This window comes from Biomphalaria glabrata, chromosome 2 (genome assembly GCF_947242115.1).
Source record: "Biomphalaria glabrata chromosome 2, xgBioGlab47.1, whole genome shotgun sequence".
In the NCBI taxonomy this organism is placed as follows: Eukaryota; Metazoa; Mollusca; class Gastropoda; family Planorbidae; genus Biomphalaria; species Biomphalaria glabrata.
The window spans coordinates 398,887-418,558 of record NC_074712.1 but is presented as its reverse complement, the minus strand read 5'-3'; the positions used below and the strand labels follow the sequence as shown (position 1 = coordinate 418,558).

General features: G+C 34.8%; 1 long non-coding RNA gene across 3 annotated transcripts; it reads left to right on the top strand.

The window, feature by feature from the left end:
* Positions 1-5,322: 5,322 nt before the first annotated feature.
* Positions 5,323-18,867, top strand: LOC129924416 (uncharacterized). Of its 3 annotated transcripts, none has more exons than XR_008776359.1 (8): positions 5,323-5,423; positions 8,598-8,765; positions 9,528-9,698; positions 9,901-10,056; positions 11,906-12,026; positions 12,345-12,584; positions 16,905-17,036; positions 17,174-18,867. It is a non-coding gene; the product is annotated as an uncharacterized LOC129924416 (long non-coding RNA). The 3 variants fall into 3 exon arrangements; XR_008776357.1 differs by having other exon boundaries at positions 5,324-5,423; positions 11,938-12,026; XR_008776358.1 differs by lacking the exon at positions 5,323-5,423 and adding an exon at positions 5,652-5,676 and having other exon boundaries at positions 11,938-12,026.
* The last annotated feature ends 805 nt before the right edge of the window (positions 18,868-19,672 follow it).

Sequence of the window (19,672 nt, the reverse complement as noted above, 5' to 3'; positions counted from 1 at the left end):
GTAAGTTATGCGAACTCATGGCTCAAGGCTTCTGGTCGTGCGGTTTGCGCGCTGGTCTGTCGTTTGGATTTATCGATGGTCCCGGGTTCAAACCCTGCCCGCTCCCATCCCCCGTCGTCCTACGGGAGGTTTGGATTAGGAAGTAAACTATCTTCAACTCTGAAGGAACATCCAAAACATGTAAAACATTTTACAAACAAACAACAAGCCAACACGGTATGTGACCACTCTGCTAGTGGAGAGCTTATGAACATGACTTAGGCCTACTTACTTAGACTTAGGTCCTCCCGCGCCGTTCGGCGCATAGCTGTCTCCATAAAGGTCTGTCACTGGCAATGTCTGAAGCCTCCTCCCACCTGGTGTCCACTGTTCTGAGGTCCTCCATGAAGGTGTGATGCCAAGTTATACGAGGACGTCCCTGTTTGCGCTTTCCTCGTATAGGCCTCCATGTCATTGCAACTCTTGGTATGCATAGTTCATTTTGTCATAGGACATGCCCCGCAAACCTCATGCGACGCTCTGTCACAACCTCGCTAAGTGTTCGACTCCCAGTTCGCATAGGATTTTTCTTGTTTGAGACCCAATCTGTGTAATTGACTCCCAAAATCCGTCTCAGCATGAACGATTGTGTATATATATATATATATAGTCTCGTCCTATTTTTAATCTTAAAATTTCACTAAACGACCACAAATAAAGGTGACTAATTCAGCTTATACCCCCACTTCAGTCAAGTACAATTTCTTTACCTTGTTTAAGATACCAAACAAAATCATTTATTACCAATAGTTATATATAAATTTATATATAAATTAACTAATTGGTTATTTTTTTTATCCATGTGTTGTCAGGTAAAAGCAATAATTATGCACAGTTTCAGTTTGATTCGAGATTGGATGTGGGAGAAATAACGTTGCTAACTTTTTACCAGACAGAGATAGTGTGATATAAGCTTTGTAAAATAGACTAATTTTAGCGTAGTCAAGAACCCCCCAACCTGCTCTGATTGAAACCCAGATCTGGGTAGAATACTCAAAGTACTTCAGGCCTGCTGAACGACATTAGGCTAGAAACGGATGTTGTGAGAGCATGGGTAAGCTTTGAAAAAGTAGCTAGCATTTGGGTTTTTAACACGAAACAAATAGTAAGTCCTTAAACAGATAGATCTATATAAGTAATCGTTGTAGCTGAGAAGATATGGCCTTATAGTACACAAATTTATAAACTTATTTATTTTGTTTCAAGAAGTGAATGTCTCTTTTAAAAAAAATATCTTCTTCATTTTATTATTATAATACAGAGGTTACTTCAATAAGAATCATCTTCTTTTTTGAAGTAACGTCTGTATTATATAAGATGATGATTACGTCATACGCGTCATGCATTTAGTCATGCATATTAATCAATGAGCATATGCTATCTGGAAAAGTAATGCTGGTTTGAACAATGTCTTCCGTACTAGAAGGTCTTATTATAACAATGTCTTCCGGACTAGTAGGTCTTATTAGTGGGAAGCGTGAACTTGGCTTGGCTACCTAGAAGGGGGCTCGAGGTTCGATACCCGACTCAGGCTGAGTTGTGTTTACGGAAAACCAACTACTAGATACCCCCCCCCCCACTGGTCCACAAATGAGATTGGACCAATTGCATGAAAGTAGCGCTATATAAAAGCTATAATAATTATTATAGCAATGAATTTCAAGAAAGCACTTAACAAAGCTAATTTTTTGTTGTTTTTGGTGAAGACGTCCTATATTTAACGGTGTGATGAAATCGACAAAAGTTTTGTTAATGGTTCAGTGTAAACCAGAATTGACTTCTATAAGAAGTGTAGGCCTGTCATGAATTATCGTAACCTTGATCTCTGTAGAGTAATATAGACTAGTTTTTTCTTCTAAGTCACTGCTGCAATCCCACTAGCATGCTTATCCTTAATGTCGATGAAGTACTCTCGAGCTTGTATTCTGCCATCATCAATGACGACGTAAGGTAAAAATGTGGAGGATAAATCGGAGAATATGCTTGCTGTATAATTTGCCTTCTAAAGTGAACAGCCATATGGTCTTTTTGTATATGTGCTAACATCTAGATAAACATATTTGGCATCTGTTCGAAGCTTATTATATGTTTTCTTGGGACTGGATCGTATTTGTAAGAAATTGCCTTGATTTTTTTCCTACGAATTTTTCATCAGTTCCTTTGTGATGATCGTGGAGTGCCAGATTTTTATTTTAAACAGTCTATAATGTTAAGATCCTCGAGACCGATAAATGGGGCTGACAGGGCACGGCCCTTTTTACACTACACGCAGACCGATAAATCTGGATGTCGGGTTCAAACGGTTAATATTGGGTGAAATTTTGATGCCCCTCACAAGCTGACGCCCCGTGCGGTTCGCAACACCACCACATGCATAGTTACGCTACTGCTTATAACGTAACTTCTGTTAAATATTTCTGCTGCGACAATTAAAATGTTTTAAATTATTATCATTAATAATTATTTACTCTCGAAGAAAGACCAAAATCGATATTTTTTAGGCCAGTGGTTCTCCACGGACCCCTAAGGTTCTACGAAAGGGTCCCTAGAAAGATGAAGATTGTATATTACAGAATAATCTCTTCGATTGCTTAAAGCCAGTTTAATTTTCTTTGTAAAATGTCATGTTTCTTGTGTTGTTTGTATTCTTCTATGTATTATGATATAGCCTATTATGCAATTATCTGCAAATAATCTGACTTTTGTTCCTAAACTAATGCAATTTGGTATCTAGATCTAATATGTATTTATGTAGCTTTTTCACTTAAGGTTCCGTCTGCAAGCTACAGCTATATAAAGGGGCCCCCGGACAACAGTTTTGAACCTCTGTCTTAGGAGACCCCTAGAAAAAATTCAATCCCAATTTGATGAGTACTGCTGATCTATATCTATATATATGACATATATATATATATATATATATATATATATATATATATATGTAACCTAACACAACTACACCAAGCTGCATTAAACTTTCAACAAACATTCTTATTAGAAAAAGACATTAACCAACCAGTCGATGACCTCTGGAATTTCATTAAAAACCATCTTAAAAGCATTTTAGAAAATCATATACCAACTAAATACACATCAAACAAAATAAATAAATGCTGGTTTAATAATAGACTAAAGAAGCTTTGTAAACAGAAGGAAAACCTATATAGAAAATTTAAAGAAACTAATGCAGAAAGAGTTTACAAAAAGTATATAAAAATTAAACACTTAACCCAAAAAGTAAGCAGACAGCTGCAGAGTGAATACATAAACAATGTAATATCTAAAGACAACAACAAAAACCTATGGTCATACATTAAGTCTAAGAAAATGGAAACAACAGGCATAGCGCCATTAAAAGATGAACATAACATAATACATAATGATAATGAAACTAAAGCAAACATTCTAAACAAATACTTTGCATCAGCATTCTCAGCCCCAGGAGACAAAGACATATTACTGAATTTGAACCAAGTAGACAACATAGAAGATATAGTAGTACAAGAAAATGGAATTTAAAAACTATTAGCCAACACCAAACCAAATAAAGCTTCTGGACCTGATGGTATTCCAGCTAGATTACTCAAAGAACTAAGTAATGAGCTAGCAACAGTGTTCAAAATACTCTTTCAGGCTTCACTTAACCAGGGCAGAGTACCAAAGGACTGGAAAGAAGCTAATGTCACCCCCCTATTTAAAAAAGGAGAAAAATCTGACCCAGGAAACTACAGACCAGTATCACTTACCAGCATCACATGTAAAATCCTAGAACACATAATATGTAGCAACATCATAAACCACTTAGACAAACATAATGTCCTCACACCATACCAACATGGCTTTAGGAAATATAGATCATGTGAAACACAACTAATAGGACTAATTGATGATTTTTCAAAAGGTTTAGATAATAGTGAACAAATAGATGCTATCTTACTAGATTTTTCTAAGGCTTTTGACAAAGTTCACCACCATAGCTTGCTTAAAAAATTAAAATATTTTGGCATTAATGGTCCACTGCATCAGTGGATTAAAGACTTTCTGATAGCGAGAGAACAAACTGTAATAATAAATGGCTCTAAATCAACACCGATAACAGTAAACTCAGGTGTACCTCAAGGAACAGTCTTGGGTCCACTACTATTTTTAATTTACATAAATGATTTACCAAATTGCATTACTTCAGGAACAAAAGTCAGATTATTTGCAGACGATTGCATAATATATAGAACAATAAAAACAACACAAGACACAGATATTTTACAAAGAGAATTAGATGAATTACAGAAATGGGAATCAAATTGGAGCATGTCTTTCCACCCAGAAAAATGTCAGTTGTTAAGAGTAACAAAAAAACTAAAACAAATTAATTCCACTTATCTTATTCATGGCAAACCAGTAACACAGACTAAAAACGCAAAATACCTAGGTGTTATAATAAATGAAAAACTGTCATGGAATCCACATATTGATGAAACTACAAAAAATCAAACAAAGCATTAGGATTTATTAAAAGAAATTTCTATAAATCAAATAAGAACATAAAACTAAAATGTTATTTAACCTTGGTTAGGCCAATAATAGAATATGCATCCTCTGTTTGGGACCCCTCAACTCAAGAAAACATTAAGAAACTAGAACAGACACAAAATAGAGCAGTGCGATTCATAACAAACGAATATTCACATTTGACTAGAGTAACACCTTTAGTAAAATCACTAAATTTAGAAAGCCTTCAGGACAGAAGGCTCAAAAGTAAAGTAGCAATAATACATAAAACACTGAACCATAATCTTCAAATACAAAAACAAAATTTAATAAAATACTCTGAAAGACACAAAGATAAAGGCACATTCCTCGTCCCATATGCTAGGACAAATTTGTACAAATACTCCTTCTTCCCTAGTGCTATTAGAGCAAGGAATGGGTTGCCTGAGCTAGCCAGGAAAACCAGTGACTTGGCAGAATTTAAGTCATTGGTTAATATGCATGACTAAATGCATGACGCGTAGGACGTAATCATCTTCTTTTTTGAAGTAACGTCTGTATTATATAAGATAAGATCAATAAGGCTTGTCTTCGAATCCGAAGATTAATTAGGAGTGCAGTAGTTCACGTTTCTTCGAAGCCCCAGCTGCGACCTAGATTCTATAACACACACACTTTGCCACATCCAGCGCTGACACAACTATAACCTAGTCTCACGGGCCTATATATAATATAATCATATCTAGTTCTTGATCTAGGTTCCAATCTGCTAATCTGGGTACTTCAAACACCCATCACAATCGAGTATGTGCACTGAACTATATAGATTTGTTTATTCGGCCTTAATTTACGCTACCACAATACATGGATTTTATCATTCATAGTTCATACATCTGGTTATTCTGATTTTTTAATCAATTTAATCAAAATTTAATGATATATAATTTACTGTAACTATTAGATCTAGATATAGATATATGTAGACACCTAGGGTATTAGTTTACGAGACTAGAAACGCTAAATCAGGTTTCTCTTATGATATGTTAAGAATATGCAGAAAAAAATGCAGATTACAAATATGTAATTTGATTTCCTCGGAGATAAATAGTTTTTAAAATATAATTTTTTAAGTTTTATTGACAGTCACAGGTCGGTGTGTAATAGTAGTAATACTAGTTAAAAGATATTTACACTAATTAATTATTGAATTATTGCATAGGCTAACCAGCTAGAAGCCTGTAGAATGAAAGTTTTCAATGATATGTTTTTCGAAAGTAATATTGCTTCTAAATTACGTGGCATTGTGTCCTAGTTGAGTTAGAGCAGTGATGCCCAAAATAAGGCCCGCGGGCCAGATACGGCCCACGAAGTGGTTCCATCCGGCCCGCCGAAATGACGGCTCTCCAAAAAGGTTGATAAAGTTATTTTTACATACATTAGAGTCCTAACTTTTTCTCTGATGGATTGGTGCCATGACCTTTAACATTGTGTTTATGAAATGGGACTAGATGTATAATCTAACAGGAAAAGTGAACTGATCTTTACTTTGTTGTGGAACATGATAATAAGCCAATGACTTTGATTTGTAAAGAAAGTGTGGCTCTTTAAACAGCAAACATATATATACATATATATACATTCTTGATTTGAGCCTCGAATAAAATATTGTTAAACTACACCTAGAGATTGAAGAATTGAATAGTTGCCAAAAGAGATAAGAAAATGAGTCGGTGGTTGTTTGTTTGTTTGTTTTACATGTTTCGGATGTTCCTTCAGAGTTGAAGATAATTACTTCCTAGTCCAAACCTCCCGCAGGACGACGGGGGATGGGAGCGGGCAGGGTTTGAACCCGGGACCATCGATAAATCTGAACGACAGTCCAGCGTGCAAACCGCACGACCAGGCAGCCAGATAAGCTAGATAGAATGCTGCTCCCATTGTAAGTAGAGAAATGAAGCCATTGTTCCGAAGGGTAGAAAAGTAGATAAACTTCAAACATCTCCTTAATTAATGTAAGTGAGCTAGATCCACGGGATTCTAATAAAATAGTTTTAGTTCCATATCATTACGTTTTTTGTATCTTTTCGGCCATGTGGCCTGCGACACGAGTGTCAGAAATTAAAATGGCCCGCAGGTCGAATTAGGCTGGGCATCACTGAGTTAGAGAGTATGTTAGCTTTGGTAGATTATATTGTGCATTGTTTTTAGCTCCGGTTAAAGGAGTGACAGTGACTTAGTCAGACAGACGAATGACGCAGGAGAATAGGCAAACAAGGAAGAACGATATGGCGATAGCTTAGAAGATGGTTGATTAGAATTAGAGATATTTAAATAACGACGGATAAGTAGACAAAACAGGCTTCCCAAGTGTTAATGAATGCATCATTTATAGTAGTAGAAAGTCTTGAGTACGTTCATCTTATTAGTTGTAATGTTCTTTGGCTAATGTAGAATAGTTGATGAAATAGTAGTGGATTTGCATAACACCCAAGATACTATCCAGAACAGCATGTGTGGATACGGAGGAGTCTCTATCTAAACACTGGGAAAACACTATGTAGAATTGATTTACCTTGCGTTTAATGTTTTCAAATTCAATTCAATACTTAAATGATCCAGCGATAAACAAAAAAATAAATGACTTGTACGAATAGAATAGCGACTTACATTTAAGTATTATCTTATCTTATCTTATATAATACAGACATTACTTCAAAAAAGAAGATGATTACGTCCTACGCGTCATGCATTTAGTCATGCATATTAACCAATGACTTAAATTCTGCCAAGTCACTGGTTTTCCTGGCTAGCTCAGGCAACCCATTCCATGCTCTAATAGCACTAGGGAAGAAGGATAAAGGATCCTTGAATAAATAAAACACAATGATGATAATAATCCACCATAGCTGGGCCTGTTTTAGATAAGTAGAGTCCCTAGGCGATGTGATTTGGTGGCCCCAAATAAAATAGAGAAATAAAAAAGAAACAGCGAAAAACTAAAATTACGCAATTTTATATAAATATATATTATATATATAAATATATATATTATATATATATATATATATATATATATATATATATATATATATATATATATTTATATTTATAGATAGAGAGATAGATAGATAACTCTTTTTCTAGCTGTAAGGAAAGTTGCCCTGAATCTTGGAAAATCAATCTTCTCTGTCTTAGAAAAGTTGTGTTATATATTTAAAAATAATGTAAACTCATTTTTCCTGATTTTTATTAGAATGGGCTACTAATCACAGAACTATATACCTAGGTGAATCTATAACATAAAGCCATTTCCTTTTAATTTCCATGGAGAAGACAACATAGGCCATTACAACAATCCTCAATCTAGATTATAAATTTTTCAAGCCTGTTGTTTTAAATCATTTTTTTATATTGTACATTTAAATAATGAAGATCTAGATATGTTTGAAAATAGTCTAATTATGAGACAAATGTGCTCGCATTTTCAATGTCCAATTACTGGGACTAAACTTTCCTAAGACAGAGAGGGATTACTTTTTTTAGGCTAAACTAAACTTTCCAAAGACAGAGAGATATTACTTTCTTTAGTCTAGTCTTGTAATCGTTCTCATCTCTTAAATGATTTCCACTACCGGTAGCCTACTTCCACCACACCTTGGCCTTTGATGATAAGTTATCAGCGGCATGGTCATAATTATTCTAATCGTTCTCCTCTCTCAAAAGATTTCCACTACTTCCACCACACTTTTGCCTTTGATCATTACGTCATGTATATCCCTTACAACCACAAGAAGCCCTGTAGCTAAGTACACACCCAGATGTACAACTCATCAAGAATGTGAAGTGGAAGAAGAAACACTATAAACGCATTTATAACATGTCAAAAAATATTTAAAAGCATTTAAAATATTCATATTTATATATTAGATGAAATGAGGGCTTAAAGCCAAAGCCTTAACTGCACAATTAAACAATGAATAACAAAAAATATTTAATTGGGGATGAAATTATTGGTCACCATTTTTTGTACCGGTATGTTATTCATTATTTATTATTTCTTTATGTTGCAGATTCCTTAAATAAGCCAACATGTGAGATAAATGGTTGCAGCAATGAAAAGAGGGAAAGGATGGACCCCTGATGTGTATGACTTTGTGGACAGCACACATTTTATTGATGCAAACTTTGATGATATAATGAAAAATCTGAAACCCTCAGCTATTCCTACAATATTTCAGGTGATACTTAATGTAGAAAATGTTAATTTTAGACTTCTATGTGAGTTTGAATTGGTTTTACATTTAACTATTTCAAAAAAAAGTACTGCTCATGAATCCCAGTATAGTATTTGAAGCAAAGTAGAAATAACAGCGAGTATTTTCAGTATTGTCTAAATAAATGTTTGACTAGTATAATGAAATAACAACTGACATGAACTGATCTAGACTGACTTTAACTTACTTTTACCTATCCCTTAGTTTGTAAGACCGTTGCGGCACCATGCAAGATTTGTCAATCATCTTTCTCCATTCCTCTCTGTCTTTTGCCTTAGTTAGAACCTCTTTCAATGGATGTACCGTCCATTCTTTTATGTTGTCCTCCCATCGCTTTCTCTGTCTGCCTCTTCTTCTTTTTCCTGGTACTGTTCCCTGGTCTTTGCAAACACCTAAGAGGCATTCAATATGGTAAATCAAAATGCACTGTTAGATTTAATATATTATTGTACTTATGTATATTTTATACATTTAGTGATATTGATATTCATATCTTGGACTTCAACTAAACAACAAAATGAATTCCAATTGTATATGTGATATTTTATTTTTTGTCATATTTTCATTATTAATTAAATCACTATCTGTATTTTTTCTGTCAATGCTATAGAATTAGAGATATACTTATGGTATCTGAATGAAAGCTTATCTAATTTTAATATATACTCCAGAATTTACTGTTATGCCTGAATGGATTTTGTATTGCTAACAATTATTATTTTTCAGTGTCATAACGATGCAGCTTCCTGGCCAGTTTAAAAGAAGGAAAAATAAAGTCTTAAGGTGAAAGAAGAAATTGTACAATTCAAAGAGACTTCTGATATATTATAAAAAGAAAGTTCAATGTTTATGAGAGGAGTTATAGAAAAGCCAACCTCACCTAAAACAGTTATGATGGTAAATGTATTTACTCGATAGTTTAGTGATAAGAATATATAATAATTCGCATAACAATCATTGATAAATTATTCATGTCCATGTGGCACTCTTTTTATTTGTTTGGCAATAGTTATAGATAACATTTAGATCAACTGGTCTAAGATGGATCCCAATTTAACATTTAATATATGATTTTTAAAAATATATTTATGCTTTTCAGATTTATCTTTACATCTGTTTGAGGAGCCTACAGGAAATGCAAATTATACAGATGAAAAAATATCCTTCACAATAACATTGCACTTTTACTGTCCTAATGCGTATGAGTTCCTTTCTACCACGTTTAACCTGCCTTCAACCAGAACACTAAGAAGATGTATGTGTTGCTCATTAGTATTTTTCTTTTATAATTCTATGATATAATTGGATGATCACCAGGGATGAACAAATGTATGCTGTGATGGATCACCAGGGATGAACAAATGCATGCTGTGATGAATCACCAGGGATGAACAAGAGCATGCTGTGATGGATCACCAGGGATGAACAAATGTATGCTGTGATGGATCACCAGGGATGAACAAATGCATGCTGTGATGGATCACCAGGGATGAACAAATGTATGCTGTGATGGATCACCAGGGATGAACAAATGCATGCTGTGATGAATCACCAGGGATGAACAAATGTATGCTGTGATGAATCACCAGGGATGAACAAATGTATGCTGTGATGAATCACCAGGGATGAACAAATGTATGCTGTGATGAATCACCAGGGATGAACAAATATATGCTGTGATGGATCACCAGGGATGAACAAATATATGCTGTGATGAATCACCAGGGATGAACAAATGCATGCTGTGATGGATCACCGGGGATGAACAAATGCATGCTGTGATGGATCACCAGGGATAAACAAATGCATGCTGTGATGGATCACCAGGGATGAACAAATGCATGCTGTGATGAATCACCAGGGATGAACAAATGCATGCTGTGATGGATCACCAGGGATGAACAAATGCATGCTGTGATGAATCACCAGGGATGAACAAATGTATGCTGTGATGAATCACCAGGGATGATCAAATGCATGCTGTAATGAATCACCTGGGATGAAGAAATGCATGCTGTAATGGATCACCTGGGATGAACAAATGCATGCTGTAATGGATCACCATTAATGGATGCTGACAGCTGCCATGGTATGATTATGAGCTCAGTTTTTATAATAATATTTTTTTTTATTATCCTGAAGGAAATTTGTTATAAAAAATAGTGCCTTACATATAAATTATTACAATGCCAAAAATGAAATATAAATTCATACAATGGTGTTCCTCTATTTTCTAGTACATCTAAAAATGTCCGAGAAAAGTTGAGGACATCCTTATACTTGTCTAGAATCTCTTGAAACTTAAGGCTCTAGGAAATTATAATAATTATAAGAAGAATTACAATATTAGAGCAAAGGTTTATTTTAGCTCATATTATTAAAAAAGTAAGTTTCCCTTTCAGACCATGATGTCTATAGTGCAAATGATGTAAAGGTCATCTGTTTCTGTGGCCTATGGTTAGCTAAAGTCATGTGACCAGCACCATAGCCGTCATTACTTTTCCCCAACTAATGTCAGGTACCCATTAGATCTGGGTTGACTAAGAGGGGCCTTAAAGATCCGATCCTGAAAATAAAAATTTCAGTCTTCTAGGATTCGAACCTGGGACCTGTGCTCATAAGCCAAGTGCTTTACCACTCCCCACTGTGCCTCTCATATTATTAGTTAGGCTTTAAAAATTTCTTCATTGGAACTGAAAACTTGGTGATTCAAAGATATAACTATACTTGTTTAATTAGTTAATTAAAGTGTTTCAATTTCACTTTGTTTATTATCTTCTGTAGATTATTCATTATTGAGTAGGTCTATTTAGGTAAAAAATCCACTAGATTCAACCAATTCAGTGAAGCATTTCATGACACTTTTAGCTATTATACAAATCAACTTACTTGCACCTGGTTAGAAACAGAAGTAGGCCACAAATTACCTTCATACTGCATGAAGGGCTAAGGATTCTTGGCTTAGGCATAATATTTTAATCATGATGATATGAAGGATTTGAACACAGGTTATTATAATAACAACATTAGTGTAAGTCAAGTTTACTTGAGCCAACTTAATGAAATTATGCGAAAAGTATCTTAATCTAGTTATTATTCCATAGGATGTTGGCAAGTTTACCTTCATCTATTTCAGTCATGATTGCCTTTATATGTGGACAAATAAGCCTATACAGTATTTCCAAGAATGAGAACTTTGCAGGGTAGAGTCATTTGACTTACAAGGTGAAGGTTTTTTATATTTAATTTATGGATGTTTTTTTTGCAAAGCAAAATAACTTCAGGTTGTATAGACATACTCAAAAGAAAGAAATTTTTTCTGCAAGTGACCTTAAAACTTAAAATAAATAAATTATGGCTTTTATTGGTAGTGTTTAAAGTTAAATACTTTGAAAGCTGATCACTAGTTAAGATGTTTAAGTTTACAAGATGATATATTAAATTAGCTAGATGATATTAAATTTACTAGATTTTACAGGAATTAATTTATTCCCAAATGTACTTTAAAAAATTTTATTTACTGACCAAAGACTTTTTTTTCAGCCTCTTAGAGACCACTGGGACATTGTTCTGGGCTGCCTTTGGTATGGGGAACTCTCAGGCACCAGCTATTTAAGAAGAAGCAAATAGCAGTCAGGTTAATGGTGACTCAGAGATAACAGACAGTGTGCTGCTGAAAGTCATTGAGGTGATTGGCTACGTTTTGTATGGAGTTTACATTCTTGATGCTGTCGTGGTCCTGATCAACTTGTTCATTGCTATGATGAATTTGAAGACATTTAGGTTTGTTTCCTGTTATGTTAATCATTAAGTTAAAACTATTTATATATCCCATTTCATTCAAATACTCTTTACCTATCAATTCATCGGAGAGGACCTTTTTGTAGTTTGTTTTACATGTTAATTCAGGTTTGATGATTATTACATCCTAGTCCAAACCTCCTGCAGGAGGCAGGGTTTGAACATATCAGTATGACAGTATAGAGTGTATGCTTCATTAATAGAAAATCATCCAAAGTTGTGGGGTGAAAGTCTCTGATGATTAAATATAACATCATCTATCTATTTCCTTTAGAAGTGTTCAGTGCATTTATGATTCCTCTGAACCTTCGCACTGTTATCAGCAGTAGACATCTTGGCTAGCTTGGACATGTTCATGGAATGCCACAAGGTTGACTTCCTCAAGACATTTTGTATGGTGATCTATTAGAAGCCAGGAGAGCCTTGGGTCACCCACTACTTCTAACTATCTCAACATTTCAGCACTATTTCTAACTATCTCAACATGCCAACTTTGGATGAGGAATGATTCCTTGCCAAGGCTGATTTGTTACAAAGCAATATATAAAAATCCAAACCTATCAAAGTGGTAATCAAAACTATGGCTTATGAAGCAATTAATAATAATGGCAATGTCATTGCTATATCAGCATAGAAATTCAACACAGGCAAAACAAAGAATGTGATTCCAGAATTGATATGTCGTTCTTAGCTTTGTTCTAAGGCTGTTAGCCACTTGATAAAAAAAAATAATATTGTATACATGGACAGATTTTATAACAGTCCCACTGTTTGACACTTTAGCCAATGATTATGGAATATTTGCTGATGGAACTGCAATGGCTTTAAAAAACTGACAAAGTTGAAGAAAAAGCAGAGAAGTCAATCTGAATTGATCTATCATGGCAATAGAGTAAGTCTTATTCTGGATGGAGAAATGACCCATTCATCTGTTCACACCACAATCCAGGCAATATTCTTATTCCATATGCTAGGCCAAATTCCTACAAGTGCTCTTTCTTCCCTAGTTTGAATATAGAATGGGCTGCCTGAATCAGCCAGGTAAACCAGTGACTTAGCAGAGTTTAATTCACTAATTAACATGCATGACTAGATTGACACATGAAATGCATAAAACATAATTATATTCTTTTTTGAAGCAACATCAGAAATCTATAAGATATGAGGCCTTGTTAGGATGGACCAAAGAGCCATTCATTTTAGTTTTTCATCCAACACAAATGGGGACCCTAAAAAAGAAGAACTAAAGATGGAATATCTGTGGATGTGCTAAAACCATTGCTCTGTATTGACTTCACCAAATACATGGTTTTGATGTCAACAACCAGGTTTGCAAAAATGGCTCTTTCATCCTTTTCAAAAGAAAAGATAAACTGGGTACTTTATTTTTATATATTTTCTTGACAAAAAATTGAAACATATTTGGAAAATTGGTAGGCCAATGATTCCACTTTCACATGGATAAGCAATTGTGGAAAAATGATTTTCTATTAAGAACTAGAGAATTGCAACTTGGCAGAGAAAACACTGGACTTGGAGAATCGTCATAGACAGCTTTTGAGGATTATCAAAACTTAGTGACTTTGTTATTAGACCAAAAAGTTTTATTCTGCTGGAAATGTTCATGGAAGATGTACTCTGTATTTGATGAGCCGAGAAAGAAATGTGAACAAGACCAAAGGGGAGTAAAGAGAACCAACAGTAGAGATGATGCAGTGATGCAACTGAACAATAGATAATGAGTCCTCTATTTGTGAATTGGCAGAGTTTAAGTCATTGATTAACTTGCATGACTAGATTGACCCTTGAGACACCCGTAGGATGTAATAATCTTGGATAAGAAGATGAGATACTGCAAAAAGATGGCAATAGACTGGGGGCTGTGAAAGCTCTTAGTTTATTTCATTTGCCAATGAACAGTCTAAGAAAGAGTGAAGGAAGGAGAGTCCAAATCAGTGGAAAGACAGTCTGAATTAAAAAAACATGGGTTTAATTGTTTAGATTGGTTTATATTTGTATCAAACTGGTTGTTTTATTTTGATTTTGTTGAATTTTCTGTTAAACTTGATGATTTCTCACTTTGATATTGTCTGTAATATTCTTCACCTATCTCTTAGTTTGTTGGGGCATCTTACAAGATTTGTAGATCGTCTTTTGGGGTGTTATTCAGGAAGTCTAACTTGCATCTGGTCACAGCTATGTGATGGGGATGGTTCTGAGGTCCAAGGTTTGAGTCCTCCTTAAGACTTATCTATGTATTACTACAGTTTCTTCACCTTCTTCTCCCTGGGTGCTGCTATTATGTTTGATGTCATGTTTATTTCATCAATAGCCAAAGTAAGAAGTATTGGGGCCTGATATTGATTAGTTCTATACCTACTATTACTTAGTCATAGTAAAAAGTATTTGGACTTAATAGTGTTTAGTTTTGTTTCACTTTCAAATAGAATAGTTACTTATTCAAATTCATTTGTTAAGGTATGAAAGAGTTGAAAAAAACATGTAAATCTTTTTTTTTTAATGCTTTTGATATAGTGCATAGTTCATGCTTAGAGCATACTTATTTTGCTATGGCCCAATTTCCTTTTGTTGACTATTGGGGGAAGGGAACACATGGGAGGTTTACATGCTGTCTTTGGGCTTTCAGAAAACAACTCTGCTCGAGTCAGGATTCAAAATCGAGCCCCCATGGTAAGTGGCTAAGCTGTAGCCAAGCAGTGTAGGCCCGCCTCTCAGCCACACATGCCACAAATTTTGTGAATGAAAATGGGAAAATGGAACCTGCATCTGACAATGTTATTATAGAAACTCTTTTAGAAAATACTTTTTACTATGACTATGGGTGGCTGCCTGGATGTGCAGAATGCACGCTGGACTGTTATTTGGACTTGTTGATGGTCCTGGATTCATTAACATCATTTTGGGATATTATCTTTCCTGAACAAAAAATCCTTATTCTGTTAATTTTTTACTCTTTGGCTTAAAAGTTTTTAGGATAAGAAGAGCTGAGTCTGAATCTGGGACTATCAAGTTGACCACCATTTCTGAAAGTTAATTTAATTTTTTATTTAACTTACATTGTGATACCATGCAGTGTTAACTTGATGTGAATAGAACTGATGTAGGTCAGTGAGTTCAGCAATACAAACTTAACCAGCAGAAATAACTGGAATATAATGGCAAAGTTTCCCTTTCAGACCTTGCGATCTACAGTGTCAAGGCTCTTTTTCTTCTCTAATATATGTATGTGTACTACAATGCTGATTACTAAATGTACCCAATTCCTGGCAATACCTTAACAACACATATAACGACAGAATAAAGTGTTGAGGAGATGGAGTGTTGAGGAGATGGAGTGTTGAGGAGATAGAACGTTGAGGAGATGGAGCATTGAGGAGATGGAGCGTTGAGGAGATGGAGTGTTGAGGAGATTGTGTTGAGGAGATGGAGCGTTGAGGAGATGGAGCATTGAGGAGATGGAGCGTTGAGGAGATGGAGTGTTGAGGAGATTGTGTTGAGGAGATGGAGCGTTGAGGAGATGGAGCGTTGAGGAGATAGAGCGTTGAGGAGATAGAGTGTTGTGGAGATAGAGCGTTGAGGAGATAGAGCGTTGAGGAGATGGAGTGTTGAGGAGATGGAGTGTTGAGATGGAGTGTTGAGGAGATGGAGCGTTGAGGAGATGGAGTGTTGAGGAGATGGAGTGTTGAGATGGAGTGTTGAGGAGATGGAGCGTTGAGGAGATGGAGTGTTGAGGAGATGGAGTGTTGAGGAGATGGAGTGTTGAGGAGATGGAGTGTTGAGATGGAGTGTTGAGGAGATGGAGTGTTTACAGGAACAGGAAACTTGTTCTATTCTAAAGTCACTAAAAGAAAGCCTTTACATTTATTTTGTTTAGTTTTGTAATTATTTTTTCTCTTTTGTTAAAAAAATTTGAACAGAATTTTTTAAATACTCATTTGGGAATCAACAGTGAAATTTGGTGAAATTTATTAACCGGCATATAGGCTAATTGATTCATACTATTTGATATCTATCTTGTAATTTTGCTTTCCTCTGCTATGCTGTTTTTTTTTATTTACACATTTTATCTTATATTGTTGATCTATATTATCTTGTTTAAGATCTATCTGATCTAATTTGTGATCTATCTTGTTTGAGATCTAAATGATCTAATTTGTGATCTATATTATCTTTTTATGAGATCATTATTTTCATATTTGAGATCTGTCTTAGCTTTTGCAAATAGAATTTCAAGAGATGATGATATTTATATTAAGCCCTTCTTGCATTTATTTCTTCCAGAATGTCCAAAAGATTAGTCAGCTAAGGAGCCTAAAATGTTAGCCTGTTTACAAATATGAGATCTTCCTTGACTACACAAGTACCTTACAAAAGAAGGCTACTCACTTGTGTTTGGATATGTCAGCTGTTTTGGTAATAAATCAAGTGTTGTTTTTTCTACTATCTCTAATGTTTGTAGGTTCTAAAGTTAGAAAGTGTTGTTGTTTTTTAATGCCACATTGCCTGTCAATTCTGTTTAGTTTTTATTTATTCTTTTTTTTTTTATACAGTCCCTGTGGCCCTTTTCAAGCATGACAGATACCATTCTAAGCAGCTTTTTTCTCTGGAAATTATTCAACCACAGAAGCTGTGAGGGATATCTGAAATCCATTGCTTACTTGTCTAGAAAGACTTCCATCGATTGAGTGATAAAAGATTAAGTGTACACAACTTTTAGTAGTCACCACATAACACTTAACATTTTGCTGCTCAAGACAATACTGTTCATGAATGGTTTATTTTTCTTTATGCTGAGTGTGTCCAAGAAAGATAAGGTCAAAGGTTAATTGGACAAACAATAAACTTTGTCTTTGAATCTGAAATTGTAGAACTTGTAGAGAAAAACAACTTTGTGTTGTTTTTTTTTAATTTACCAGGTACCAGGTACCTTCTATTCATTTACTTTGACTGTTGACTTTAAGTTAGAAATTAAGGAAAGATTTCTTTGAGCTATATTTGTCAATGATCATAGGCATTAAGAGAGTTGACACCTCATTTTACTTTTCAACAAGATGATGTCTTAAAAAAATTAAGAGCTTTTGATGGAATTCTGTGGTTGAATAACATAAGGAATAATCACAGGATTCCATCAAAATCATTGCAATTTGAACATTGTTGGTAGTGTCAATGTTATTAAGTTTTTTAGTTCTTGGTGTTATTACAGTATTCATTTTCTAGTGACCAGGCAGTGTTTTATACCATGAATGAATATGTAAGAGGTTTAAGGTATACCACTCAATCAATAATATCTTTGACAATAAAATATTTTGATCAAGTTTATATTTTTGGAACAGAATATGCTAATGTGTTAAATGTACATTTTTCTTTTTTTTTATGGAATAACAACTGATATTTAGTTTTATCCCTTTGTATCTTTCTACAGTAGATGCACTGTCATACTAAAAAGAAATTTTAAAAAATTATAATAACTTCTAATCAAATTGTCTCCCTTTTAAAATCAAATATCTAAATGAATCATGCTACTTTGATTCTACACAATCTACAGGACTACCAATGTACATTAGTTTTGAACAAAAAGTTGCTAACTTTAAATAATTAACTCATTTTGATATTTATGTATACCTTGTAATAAAAGTGGCATTCATTTTACAATTTCATTTTTTTTATTGTAACTGGTCTGTGTTAATTTCTTTTTTTTTTTCAAATTACTTTGTATTGCCTATATGGGGAAATGGTATTTCTGTTGTTTCTTTGCTCAGCAAAAACAAATCAGGATTTGAACTCAAGCCCCCTTGACAGTGGTTTATGCCAGATATCCAGCATTTCATGCAGTTTGTAGGCCAAATTTGATACTCACAGTGCCCCAGTGCAGGTAGAAAGAGGAAACCTTGCCTCATTAATGTTTGCTGCTCCAGACTTGCTTCTCTCTATCTCAACTGATCTAGGAAGCACTACAGCTGGGTTTCAGTCCACTGCATTGGCTAGAGAGGATTTCAGTCTCTCAGGCTGCAACTTAAATGAAGTCTGATGTGATTTTATTCTTTAAAAGTTGTATGGATGTCTTTAAGCTACATAACTTATCCTAGTCCAATGTGTTGATTGACATAGTTACCAGGTACTGGTACTAAGAAAATTGCCGCTTTTATCCTCCCCTTCCAGCAACCCTTAGATCTAGTTTTTCTAAATTTCTAGTAGTTTAATAGTGCTTTTCCATATGTCATTAAAAAGTTATGTTAAAAGTTAACAGGTTTCTTTAGCTAATTGCTTTGTAACAATATTTGTTTTTGAGCAAATTTTTTGCAAATCTCAAACTTTGATCTGATTCTATGGCCTCCTTCAGTCACAAAGCTGCTATGGATCATCTCATTTTCCAAACATTAGCTATGAATCATTTTCCTGACATTAGTTGTGGTTGCAATGATGTCACCCACACAGCTATATATTTGAAGAAATGGAATATGCCAATACAGTTTGGGATCAATGGCATCGTAGGCTCTGCCTGGGAGTAGCACTGTATGCTGTTAACTTAACCCTAACTCCTGATTTTTCCTCAAAGGCTTTCCCATGTTGGTTTTAGCTGCAGACTTTGCAATCTGTAGGGCAGATGATATAAAGGTCATCTGTTTTTGCGTCCCATGGTCGGCACTATGACCAACTGTCTTTACCTTTCCCTAACAAATGCCAGGAACCCATTAGAACCAGGTGTACTCAAAGGTGCCTAATAGTCCTAAAATTAAAAATCCCAGTCTTCAAACCCTGGACCCATGTTTGGAAGCCAAGTATTTCACCGCTCAGTCACCTCACCTCCAAGTGAATTATATAGAAGCTTTTCACTGTTTGCTCAACTTTCATTCTACAACTAAAGCAAGGTAATTATGTATTGTTAGGGACAGGGGTGGTCTCAATGCTGTCTGGAATGATTCAAGAGAATATTAGTATTATGTTAGCATGGCAGGGCCCAAGGTCATGTCTAGCCTGCACTAACAAGAAGTTACAGTTGCCAGAAGGTCAACTGGGTGGGTTGTATCTGTGCACCTCAGTCTGTGACC